Here is a 13,289-nt window from a genome sequence, read left to right as displayed (position 1 = left end):
CGCTGTTACCTTCCCACCAAAGGTGGTCCCTCTTTTTCTACTTGCATTTTTTATGAACTGCTAGGTTGGTAGAAGCTGGGACAAGTAATGGGAGCTCACCCTGTTATGCGGCACTAGGGATTCGAACCGTTGAACTGCCGACCTTTCGATTGACAAGTTCAGCATCTTAGCCACTGAGCCACCACATCCCTTCTGAACAATAGAGGGCAAATAATAATCTGTATTTCTAGTAATTGCATGAACGAGACTATCTGACAGTTGAAGTACAATATTGTCAAGAGTTAAGAAAAATCTCTGTTTTTTGCTGTTCTGCTGTTATACAGGAAGTCCTTGACGTACAACCAAACCCGAGTCTAAAATTTCCATTGCTAAACAGGGCAGTTGTTCAGTGAGTTTACAATTCTTTTTGCTACAGTTATGAAGTGAGTCATTGCAGTTGTTAAATGAATCATGCTGCCGTTTAGGGAATCTGGCTTCCCCCATTGACTTTGCTTGACGGAAGCCAACTGGAAAAGTTTTAAATGGTAATCGCATGATCCTGGGACAGTGTCATAAATACATATTAGTTCCCAAGCACCCAAATTTGGATCCCGTGATGATGGGGATGCTGCAACTGTCATAATGTGAAAAACAATGATAAGCTACTTTGTTTTCAGTGCCGTTGTCACTTTGAACATCACTCAATGAATGGTTGTAATACAGGACTACCTGTATTCAACTTTTGAAACAAATGAGTTCCACCCCCTTTTAATCTTAATCCCTGGTTTGCTGAGTTCACAGTTTGATGCTATGTGAGTAGCCAAGGGAGAAAAAAAGAAATCAATTTTTTAATAAAAAAAACCAGTATCCCCTCCATCATTTATTGGCACTTGGATTTCCTAATTTAATTCATTGGTTGCCCTTTAGTTGCACAAAGAGATCGTGATACGTTGCCTGGACCACAAATGAGGTCCAAAAATGTATAAGAGATATTGAAGGATGGCTTCAACAGTAAGAGCAGGCACCACAGTGCAATATTTTTATTACTGTAGAAAAGCAGTGTACCTTGACAAACCTGTAAGTTCTTGTATCATCGACTTTTTTTCTTATTCCCCAGTTGTTTCCATTAGCTTTCTGCCTTGTGGAATGACTACATGAATAGGCAGGCTTGGAGAAGTATGACAAATACTGTATCTGTTAGTTCAGGAGAAGCTGTGCCGAAAGTTGGCAAATATCCACTCAATCTACCTTCATCTTGAGAACTGCAGTGCATTTTAAGGATCTTTCCTTATGACGGGATTTGCTTATTTATGTGTATGTTTGTTCAATTTATATCCTGCCTTCCTTTCAGGAACTCGTGGATAGGATAGAATCAGTGGTGGTGGGATTCAGCCAGTTTGCACCTATTTGGGAGAACCGGTTGTTAACTTTCTAAACAGTTCGGAGAACCGGTTGTTGGAAGAAATCTTATTTTGTTTTTTTCCACTGTACAGGGCTAATCCTGTAACAAAGGCAGGAAGGAAACATTCTGGTGTTGTTTCTAGCCTAATCTTTATTGCCCTGCTTACAGAAACTGCCTCTCTGGTTAACCCTTATTACATTGTAACAGCTAACGCAAAGCGCCCATCGACCTGAGTGATGTTGAGTTGGCCACACCCACACAGTCACATGACCACCAAGCCACACTTACCCAGCTGGTCATTAGGGCAGAGAACCGATTGTTAAATTATTTGAATCCCACCACAGGATAGGATAGGATAGGATAGGATAGGATAGGATAGGATAGGATAGGATAGGATAGGATAGGATAGGATAGGATAGGATAGGATAGGATAGGATAGGATAGGATAGGAGAGTTGGAAGGGACCTTGGAGGCTTCTAGTCCACCGCCCTGCTTAGGCAGGAAAACCTATACCAGTGATGGCGAACCTATGGCATGCGTGCCAGAGGTGACATGCAATGCCCTCTCTGCGGACACGTGAGCCGTCGCCCCAGTTCAGTTCCACCTCCCACCAGCCATCTGGTCTTCAGGTCTCTACCGTGCATGCACAGGGTGGGTGGGGAGCATACGGGGGGGCGTATGCATGCAAGGGGGTGGGGCTCATGCGGGGAGGGCACACACACATGTGGGGAGGTGGGCGAATGCGGTGGAAGTGTGTGCATGCAGGGGTGCATAAGGGGGCCTGTGTGCACATGTGTGGGGGTGGGGCACAAGAGAGGGGCATGTGCATGCATGGGGCACATGCGCATGTGGGGGCGGGGTGCATGCATAGGGGCCACATGCATATTGCATTTTGGGGGTTCGGGCACATGCACATGCATTTGCAAACCCACACACACACATTTTGGGCACTCGGTCTGGAAAAGGTTAGCCATCACTGCCCTACACCATTTCAGACAAATGGCTATCCAATCTCTTCTTAAAAACTTCCAGTGTTGAAGCATTCACAACTTCTGGAGGCAAGTTAATCCACTGATTAATTGTTCTAACTATCAGGAAATTTCTCCTTAGTTCTAGGTTGATTCTTTCCTTGATTAGTTTCCATCCATTGCTTCTTGTCCTGCCTTTGGGTGCTTTGGAGAATAGCTTGACTCCCTCTTCTTTGTGGCAGCCCCTGAGATATTGGGACACTGCTATCATGTCTCCCCTAGTCTTTCTTTTCATTAAACTAGATGTGACCAATTCCAGCAACTGTTCTTTACATGTTTTAACCTCTATTCCCTTAATAATCTTTGTTGCTCTTTTCTGCACTCTTTCTAGAGTTTAGAGTATAGACATAACAGACATTTCTCCTGTTTTCCCCTACTTCAACAGAAGTATGTGATAGGATGGGTTGAGAGAAGGTGATTGCCTTAAAGTCATTCAGCTACCTGCTGTTGTTATGAGTGGACTAGAGCTTGTTTCACTCCTGTTTCAACACCTTAACCACCACAAATATTGTCCACCTGTGCTTGACTTGGCAGAATAATATCAGCATGAAATTGAGATTCCCATAGCTAATCCCAAATTGTAGGAAAATAAAGGGGAGCAACATGTTGAAGAGTCTTAATTATTCCTTCATTTGTGCACAAAAGAAGCTTTTAACAAATTTGCTGGTTTAAAGTGTCACCAATAAGATGGAGAGTTGCTCTCTTTCAGAATTTGTCTTGTTTGATGAAGGCCAAAGAGAGGATAGCAAGCTTATAAGGAAGAAGGTCTTCAGTTTGAAAATTATTTTGAAAAAAATGAAAAACTAAAATTTAAAATATTCTAGTTGAAAGGGAAATGGAAAATGTTTCTTGTATGTTTACTTTAAAAAGATAAGCATTTAAACAATCACTTTTGTATAGACATTGAATTATTTTAATGGGTATGTTGCCTAGATCCTTATTTAAGATAGTAAACTGGTTTCTGGAACCATTACATCTTGAAAAATGTAGGTTGGTACGATGTTTAATTTGGGCTAGCAGACAAACTACTTTCGAATCTGAAAGTAACATCACACATCAAAGTGTTATAAATTTTAAAGGATATTTACTCTCTGCAAGTAGAAATATCAATGGGTGTTTCTAGAGACCAAAGATGCACCACAGTGATGTTATGCTACAGTATTTTGACCTAAACTTGGTCCCCATTGATGCTTGTCTCACAACATCACATGTGAATATATCAAGGGCAGAGTTTCTATCCTGACACCCATATATATTTGGACAATTTGACAAAATCCAGTTGCTGTTGTGGCCCATCAGCGGCCTGTGCGGATTGTAGCTGATTCTGACAGTGAGGAAGCTGGTGTGGTGTTGCGCCAGCAGCCTGTGCAGCTGGCACTTGAGTCAGACAATGAGGAGGTTGGAGAAGATGTGGTGCCAGAGGCAGGGATTCAGCCAGGGCCTTCAGAACCTCCAGAAGCTCCTTTAAGTGAAGAGGACGAAGAGGAGGAGCCTCTTCTCGATGCATGGGCGCGCAGAGCTGCCAAAAGGCAGGAGTGGCTCCTCAGGAGGAGGTCTCCTCGAGAGTAAGGCTTGGGGCTAATTGGCCATTCCCTTAGCCTATTTAAGGAAGAACGTCGACTGAAGCAATTTGTAGGGAACAACTTTAGTTCACTCTACTTCGGGTCTGAATTCTCTGCAAATTTCTTCCGGGCTTTCTGCCAACCTTAGTAAGATTGTGATTACTTTATCTTTGGTTTCTTGTAGGCTGTTAAGAAAGTTTATTAACAGCCTTTGTTTTGAAAAAGACTGAGTTATTTTAGTAAATTACGTTTTGTACAAACTTTGTGTGTGCTGTGTTCTTTGGGGTCCGTAGCTGGGGCAGAACAGTTGCTGGAGGTGTTCCCAATAGGCACCTAACCGCTAGCCCAGAGGTGTCAAACTCAAGGCCCACTGGTTGCTTAGATCTGGCCCATGGGGCTGCCCTGGAAACAGTGAAGGACCAGCCCAGGGTCCCTCTGCCAGCAAAAATGGAGCTTGAAAGGGCCACAGATGGGCCTCCCGAGCTCCGTTTTTGCTGACAGAGGGTTGCAGGAGGCCGTCGGAGCTAAAAACGGGGCTCATGAGCCTGTTTTTGCTGACAGAGTGCTCAGGCCACCACAGGCACCCCCAACATGACTGATGTCGAGCTGGCCATCCCCATTCTCACCACGCCCACTCTGCCCCCCCCAGGTCAAACACAACCCTGATGGGGCCCTCAATAAAATCAAGTTTGACACCCCTGCCTTACCCTATAACAGAATTAAGCTTGCTTCTGCCTAAAATATAAACTCCCTTGTACATAGAATATATTAAAATAACTATATTTAAAAATATAATATATTAAAAAAGAAACTTCTCTAGCTGGCAAGGAAAGAGTGATAATGGCACGCAACAGGGAGAAGGCGAGGTCTATGATATCATGTAATATGAGCTGCAATGAAGCAAAGGCAATTTTATAAAAAGCATTCTAGGTTTTGCCCTGTCCAGCGTTTCTCCTTTGGGAAGCTGCCATGTGTAGCGAGGACTGTTGATGGAGAGGCGAACATTGAGAATAAGCTCTCAGTGCATTTTATGGCAAGCTAATGAAAGCTGGTGCTCTCTCATTTCATGATTCAGCAGTGCTTACAGAAGCTGTGGCTGCACGCACCAAAATCATTCTCCCTAAAGCACTCCACATGCTCTAATGATTTAGGTCATTGAAATCTGAATGCCACTTATTTTGTGCTTTTTTCACAGTAATTTCCAACAGACAACCACTCCAGTCTGCAATAATTCTTTCCCCAAAAAAGTGAAAGACTCCCAAACATCTATTCCTAGCTAAGTTGTTTCCAGGTACTCTAAAAGAATGTCGGGGATGGAGGTACCAAAAGAAGAGGTCAACAGAAGTCAAGGTATCGACTTCAAGGTAGATATACAGGGAGTCAAGCTATTCTCCAAAGCACCTGAGAGTAGGACAAGAAGCAATGGGTGGAAACTAATCAAGGAGAGAAGCAACTTAGAACTAAGGAGAAATTTCCTGACAATGAGAACAATTAATCAGTGGAACAATTTGCCTCCAGAAATTGCAAATGCTTCAACACTGGAAGTTTTTAAGAAGAGGTTGGATAACCCTACACCAGTCTGAACTAGTATAGGGTTTCTTGCCTAAGCAGGGGGTTGGACTAGAAGACCTCCAAGGCCCCTTCCAACTCTGTTATTCTATTCTATTCTATTCTATTCTATTCTATTCTATTCTATTCTATTCTATTCTATTCTATTAGTATTTTAGGGAAAAGGCAGAGGAGGATGAGAAATGAATGTCCTCATCTTCCTTGAGAAGCAACCCTAGATCCAACTTTGAATACATTCTCCAATTTTCACAGCTTCACTTTGAGACAAAAACACTCCCAAAGGGCTATAGCATTGTGAAAAGCTATATCAAGAGATAGAATATGTTCAATAAGATTGCTTCTGAGTAAACATATACTGGGTTGTATGAATTGTCTATAACAGTCTTAACCTAATACTGCCCATTTTTCTCTTGCACTATTGTGTTCTAATTTTAGAAAGTGCAACACAGGAGGTTCTAATAAGCATTATAGCATTTATAATAAGCATTTATTAATATTTATATCCCATCTACCAGAGCAGAAAAAGTCATTTCATTAGAAAGGTATCATCTAAATCATGGATAGGGAGTTCTGGAATTCTAGATGGTCCAACGTTAGTGTCAGGATGACTGTAAGTTCCTTATCCACAAAATAAACATATAAAACTTTGGTACATATTGGTAGGGGAAAAAAATACCTGTAGGTTTGGTGGAAGAAGGTGGTAGGAAATACACGTACAGGATGAGCTTAATTGAAGGCCCTTCATGAATCTCAGTTCATGTTTTTTTTTTCAATGCTATCTTTCCCCCAAAGGGAATGATCTCACTTTTTATATGTATATGTTCCAAATTATTTGAATGATAAAGCGAAGATGCTTTTGCGATGCAAGTAGTCTTTGACTTACAACCATTTACTCAGTGACCTTTCAAGGTTACAATAGCACTGAGAAATGTGACTTGTGACTATTTTTCACACTTATGACCATTGCAGTGTCCCCATAGCCCAATGATCAAAATTTGGACACTTGACCACTGACTGGTATTTATGATGGTCGCCGTGTCCTGAGATCATGTGATTTCAACCTTCTGACAAGGAAAGTCAACAGAGAAGTAAGAGTCATACTTAACCATGTAATTTAACAACTTAAATTAACTAAATTAACTTAACAACTATAGTAATTCACTTAACAACTGTGGCAAGAAAAGTCATAACATGGGACCAAACTCACTTAAGACTCTCTCACTTAGCAACAGAAATTTTGACTCTATTGTACTCATACGTCAAGGACTACCCATATTTTGCCACTTGGGACACATGATTGCGAAAGCACCATCTTCTTATGATTTAATCTGATTTCAGTGGTGATCTAGCTGCGGAGTCCTTATGGAAATAGGCACAGCAGTTTTATTCACCAATCAGATGCACTGAACTCTGTAGGTTGCATTTAACCAACTCAAGAATGTTGTGACTGAAAAGAGTGATGAATATTCTAACTTCCCGGAAATTAACTTCAAACACTTCACTGATTACATGCTTCCTACTTTAACTGCTTTTATTTCATAAACCAAGACTACTCTAAATTAAGTATAGTGACATTTACAGGACAGCCTAACTAAAGTGATCTAAGAAGCTATTGAAAGCCTGTCAATGTTCTATAAGATTACATGTGCAGCAAATAGTGACTAGAGTTGAAAAAATAAATGTGTGGAAATCATTCAACAGTCATAACATGGTGACACTTACTGTAGCATAGCAATGGTGGTTAGAATGCAGAATTGCAGGATAATTCTGCCAACTGCCATCAGTTCAATCTTGACCGGCTCAAGGTTAACTCAGCCTTCCATCCTTCTGAAGTCAGTAAAACGAGGACTCAGATTGTTGAGGCAATATGCTGACAAACCTCTTAGAGAGAGCTGTAAAACACTATGAAGCGGATACATGTATTGTGGTCCACCGGTGGCCAGCAGAGCTGGCAGCAGAGTCAGACAGTGAGGAGGTTGGGGAGGAACTTGAGCCAGTCCTGGGGGTTGGGGAAAGCTTGGATGAGGGCTCTGCATTGGAGGCAGAGAGGGGGCCAAGGCCATCTGATAGTTATGTGCTGCCTCCGGAGTAAGAACAACGAGAACCTGTTCCCAGTGTGCGCATGTGCAGAGCTGCCAGAAGACAAGAACAATTAAAAAAACAGGGTCGACTTGGGAGTAAGGCTTGGAGGTGATTGGCCCCTCACATAAGACATAAAAGAGGAGTGAACGGGACGTGAGCTTTTGCAGGAAGCAATTAGTTCATCTGGTTGGTTCAAGTTTTGAAAAGTTCTGTTTGACTCTGTGCCAAGTTTGGCCTTGCCCTGCATTTGGCAATAAGTTTTCTGGCAGCATTCCAAGGGAGATAAGGTGGGTATTTATAAACATTCCCATGAAAACTGTTTGTGAAGCCTTGCAGACTGTGAATGACAATAATTCAGAGCCGTGTAAATAAAAGAGGTTTTGCCAGGACTTAGATTGTGCTTTATATTTTCTAAGGAAGCCTAGGTCAGAATAATAAGTCAAAAAACACTTTGCTAGAATTTCCTTTGACCTATTCAAGTAAGTGGTTTCTATTTCTAACTATTCTCTGAAATTTCTCAAGAAACATTGGACTGAGCCAGCCCTGTTGTACAAGAAGAAATATATGCCTCCCTAGGGATGCAATCTGAAGTGAAGAAGAAGAATATAAATTCATAGCAGGCTGGAGAATTCTGGGAGTTGAAGTCCACAAGTCTTAAAGCTGCCAAGTTTGAAGACCTCTGTCTTAAAGAAAGGCCATGTCCATTGATATGGCAATGGAATTGGAAGTTAATCACCTTTCGTTATGAACGTATTTCTTAACTGTGGGCAGGCACAGCAAGATCTGTTAACTGCACCAAGTAAAACCTTACAAGAAAAAAAAAATGAAAGGAAGATTTGCAAATTTCCACTGAATTCTTTAAAAGAAATAAAACCAATTAATTGAACGATTCTGTTACAATGAACACTGTAGACTGAAATTTATTAGATCTAGTCAAGGTTATAAAAATTAACTGCAAGGATATTGATTGGTCATGTATTCAGAATTATTAAATAAAATTAATTTAATAAAAGCATGGATATAAGTAACCCATTATATTTAATCATTTAAAATGTTTGAATAATGTGAAACATTATCCAGTTGGAAGCTTTCCTAATGAAACTTTGCAATCGACACTGGTTGAAAATGAAAATCTACACTGAAAGTAGCAAAAAAAAAAAAAATCCATTAGATTTTCATCATGGCTCTTAGTGGCTCCTCAGAATTTAGTTCTGAGGTGGGTAGATGATCTTAGCTTCAATAGCGAGAATGCAGAACCATAACTTTTCTAACCAAACATTTTTAACAGTTTTTGCCAGGCTGGGGCATTTATATAAGGTCATATAAAATAAATCTGATTAACTAAATAGCTCGTTTAAGAACAAACCAAGTTACTTTTGTAGGATTGTTAGCAGCAATATTACTGGGTTTCATATCTCTTTTTCCTTAGGAAAAAAAAAAGAATATAATCTTATCTATAGGCTCAGACTAGAAGTGAGTTTCAGCAGGTTCTGACTAGTTGTGGAGAACCGGTAGTGGAAATTCTGAGTAGTTTGGAGAACCGGTAGTAAAAATTCTGACTGGCCCCGCCCCCATCTATTCTCTGCCTCCCAAGTCCCAGCTGATCGGGAGGAAATGGGGATTTTGCAGTAACCTTCCCCTGGATTGGGGAGGGAATGGAGATTTTACAGTATCCTTCCCCTGGAGTGGGGAGGGAATGGAGATTTTACAGTATCCTTCCCCTGCCATGCCCACCAAGCCATGTCACACCCACCAAGTCATGCCCACAGAACCGGTAGTAAAAAATTTGGAAACCCACCACTCAGACACTTTGCTCTATGGCTAAATAACAGTCACACTTCTACTGTAATAGGTCATTTGCATAAAGCAAAACTATATCATGGAACTTATTTACATATTCAAATTGGGGCTGTAGGATCAGATTGCAACTAAGCCAGATAATAATACAGTGAAGTCTCTCTCAGTCTTCAGATCAATGATGTAGATCACATGCCTCAACTTTATTTTTTGAATTGGGTCAGATTAAGATACATATTTGTCTAAAGCAGAGTAAAAACTGAAATTCTCTCTTGTTTGAAGTGCCCCAAATCACATAATTTTGGTACATTAAGTAGCCAATTATAGTACCAACAGCAGTTTTCCATCTTCCCCAGATAGCAAGAAGTCAATAATAAAGCCAATTCCTAATAAATTCATTGCTTTTTTCATGATCCCTACAATTAACTGTTGAAATTCAGATAAATTATCAGCAGGAGTGATGAAATTATTATTTTAGCAGGTACAGTGTTTTATCTCTCAAATGGTATGAAGGGTGGGTCATTTTTAGCAGAGCTCTTTACAGATTGGTGTAAATTTTGTCTTATAAATGTGTCTCATAAACATCATGTATTATTGCATTTATCAGTTACATTATGTATTATTGCATTGTTTAAAAGAATGCCTGAAAAAAATCTGACATAGATTCTGGATGTTTCTATTAATCCAGGTGGGTTTCAAAATTTTTTACTATCGGTTCTGTGAGTGTGGCTTGGTGGGCATGGCAGGGGAAGGATACTATAAATCTCCATTCCCTCCCCACTCTAGGGGGAGGTTACTGCAAAATCCCCATTTCCTCCTGATCAGCTGGGACTCAGGAAGCAGAGAATAGATGGGGGTGGGGCCAGTCATAAGTGGTATTTACCGGTTCTCTGAACTACTCAAAATTTCCGCTACTGGTTCTCCAGAACTGGTCAGAACGTGCTGAAACCCACCTCTGATCTAGATGCTTCATTTCAGGGGTGAAATCCAGCAGGTTCTGACAGGTTCTGGAGAACCGGTAGTGGAAATTTTGAGCAGTTCGGAGAACCGGTAGCGGAAATTTTGAGTAGTTTGGAGAACTGGCAAATATCACCTCTGGCTGGTCCCAGAGTGGGGTGAGAATGGGGATTTTGCAGTATCCTTCCCTGGCAATGCCCACCAAGCCACGCCCACCAAGCCATACAACGCCCACCAAAGCCACACCACGCCCACCAAGCCACCCCCACAGAACCGGTAGTAAAAATATTTGGATTTCACCACTGCTTCATTTACATGTGGGATAGTTTTGTATACCGTCCCACATATAATCTTTTTCTACACAACTTTCAAAGGCACACAATGTTTTATGCATTTTTAATACAAATTCCTCAAATGGGTTTTGACTGTGTATTGTTCTCATTCATATCTACAGACATTTACAGAATAATAGAGTTGGGAGGGACCTTGGAAGTCTTCTAATCCAATCGCCTGGTCAAGCAGGAGGTCCTAACCATTTCAGACAAGTGGCTGTCCAGTCTCTTCTTAAAAGTCTCCAGTGATGGAGCATCCACAACTTCTGAAGGCAAGCTCTTCAGTGTGTGGTGTGAGTGTCTACTCATCCTTTGCCAAGAAAAATGAAAAATGTTGTCTGTGATATGGAAATAAAATCTGCTATGGTGGAACCTGATATTCTGAATTTTAAGAAATAGCTCATGGACAAAGAAAAGGGGGTCAACCTATTTTCCAAAGCACTGGAAGGCCATACAAAGAATAATGGATGAAAATTCATTATTAGAAGAAATTCAACCTAGAAATAAGGACAGTGACAGCAATCAACTAATGGAACAGAAGTTGCCTTCAGAAGTTGTGGGAGCTTCATCACTGGAAGCTTTCAAGAAGAGACTGAATTGCAATTTGTCAGAAATGATGTAAGGTTAGGGTTCAGCTTGTGCAGGGGGGATTGGACTAGGTGACCTACAAGGTCTCTTCCAACACTGTTAATCTGTTATGTGACCTCATATGCACCATAATGTCTAATAGCAGCATGTGATAATCACAAGACTGAGGACCTGACCAGAAAAAGAAGAGAATAATCAACATCAGATACAGGGGTGAAATCCAGCAGGTTCTGACAGGTTTTGGAGAACTGGTAGCAGAAATTTTGAATAGTTCGGAGAATCGGTAGCAGAAATTTTGAGTAGTTCGAAGAACCAGCAAACACCATCTCTGGCTGGCCCCAGAATGGAGTGAGAATGGAGATTTTACTGTATCTTTCCCCTGGAGTGGGGTAGGAATGGAGATTTTGCAGTATCCTTCCCCTGGAGTGGGGTGGAAATGGAGATTTTACAGTATCCTTCCCCTGCCACACCCACCAAGCCATGCCCAGCAAGCTACACTACGCCCACCAAGCCACGCCCACAGAACTGGTAGTAAAAAAAATTGGATTTCACCACTGATCGGATAGGTAATAATGAAAGAGCAGAGAAGCAACGATTAGAGCAGATGCCAGTTTGTTCATGATCAGAATGTAAATGAAAAAGCTGCGGAGCTAAATGGCCTTGAAATACATAAATACAAATAAATAAATGCCTTTCCAATGATACTGTGTATTAATGAAAAGTCCAATGCATAATTTTAATCTATTTATTTTTCTTTCTCAATTATAGTTAAAAAATCATGCCCATCATCATTCTTTACATGTGGAAGGTTTGCTGTTTAAGTCTTAATAATTGATTCCAGAGATGGGATGTTCCAATCTTAATCCAGGGGCAGCCTTGAAGTGGTAATCTTGATCTTTTTAATATGTTATTACTCCTTTAAAGCCACAATGATTTAATTCCATTTCATTATTAAATTAAAACAATCTGTGAGGTCATCCTGGCGCTCTTGAGTACATGAATAGTTTATTTCATTAGTTTTCAATATTACTTTTGTTCATGCATACATTATTTATATCCAAACATCAATTACACTGAGCCTTTATGCCTTAGGATACAGGTCACGATTATTATAATGTTCAAGGTATATGGAACAAACTTTAAGACAATCCCACAGAGGTGGGTTGCTGGGGATTTACAGGGGTTCGGGAGAACCTCTGGGTAAGAGTCTGTGCAGTTTGGAAAACCCCCAAATCCCACTCCTGGCTGGCCCCGCACTGCCCACCCCACCCCTCCCAGGTGTCCCCACATAGCCCGTTTGGATGCAGGTAAATGCAGGGTGCACATGGAAGCTCAGGGAGGGTGAAAAACAGGCCTACCGGAAGTTCAGGAATGCTGGAAAGGGGCCTGTTTCTCGCCTCCAGAGGGCCTCCGGAGCCTGGGGAGGCTGTTTTCGACCTCCCGAAGGCTTGAGGAAAGCCTCCAGAGCCCAGGGAAGGCAAAAATGACTCCCCACCATGGTGCAGGAGGCTGACTAGGCCATGCCCACCATGGCTGCGCCCACGCAGCAACCATGCTGAGAACCTCTTGCTAAAAAATTTGAAGCCCACCCCTGCAACCCCATTCTACTGTCTGTATGTCCAGAACCATATATCGGGAAGCAAGGAATGTGCATTGTATTACATTTAAAAAAAAAAAAAAAAAGGCTGAGGAAAGCATTCAAATGAATCACTTCATAAAGTGTGCCGAGCAAATGAAGCAACTCCTGAAGCACTGAAGCAACCACAGCCTCTGAAACCATTCGCAAAGCTGAAACTATTCAAAGGCTTTTTCCAGCTACCTAAATACAGAGCTACTGTGCTTTGCAGTTGGTAATCGAAAATCATGCAGTTTTTGAATCATTGTTTCAGACAAAGTCCAGGGACAGTAAGCGGAGATAAGAAAGGAACATTTCAAGCAGGTCTGCTTTTTTTCTGTCTTAACCCAATATTACCGTCACGAAGCGGGAAAGGGC

The sequence above is a fragment of the Pantherophis guttatus genome, chromosome 6, assembly GCF_059756535.1.
Source record: "Pantherophis guttatus breed Tessera chromosome 6, ASM5975653v1, whole genome shotgun sequence".
NCBI classification, from domain to species: domain Eukaryota; kingdom Metazoa; phylum Chordata; class Lepidosauria; order Squamata; family Colubridae; genus Pantherophis; species Pantherophis guttatus.
The sequence above is the reverse complement of the archived record's forward strand: the minus strand, read 5'-3'. Positions refer to the sequence as shown.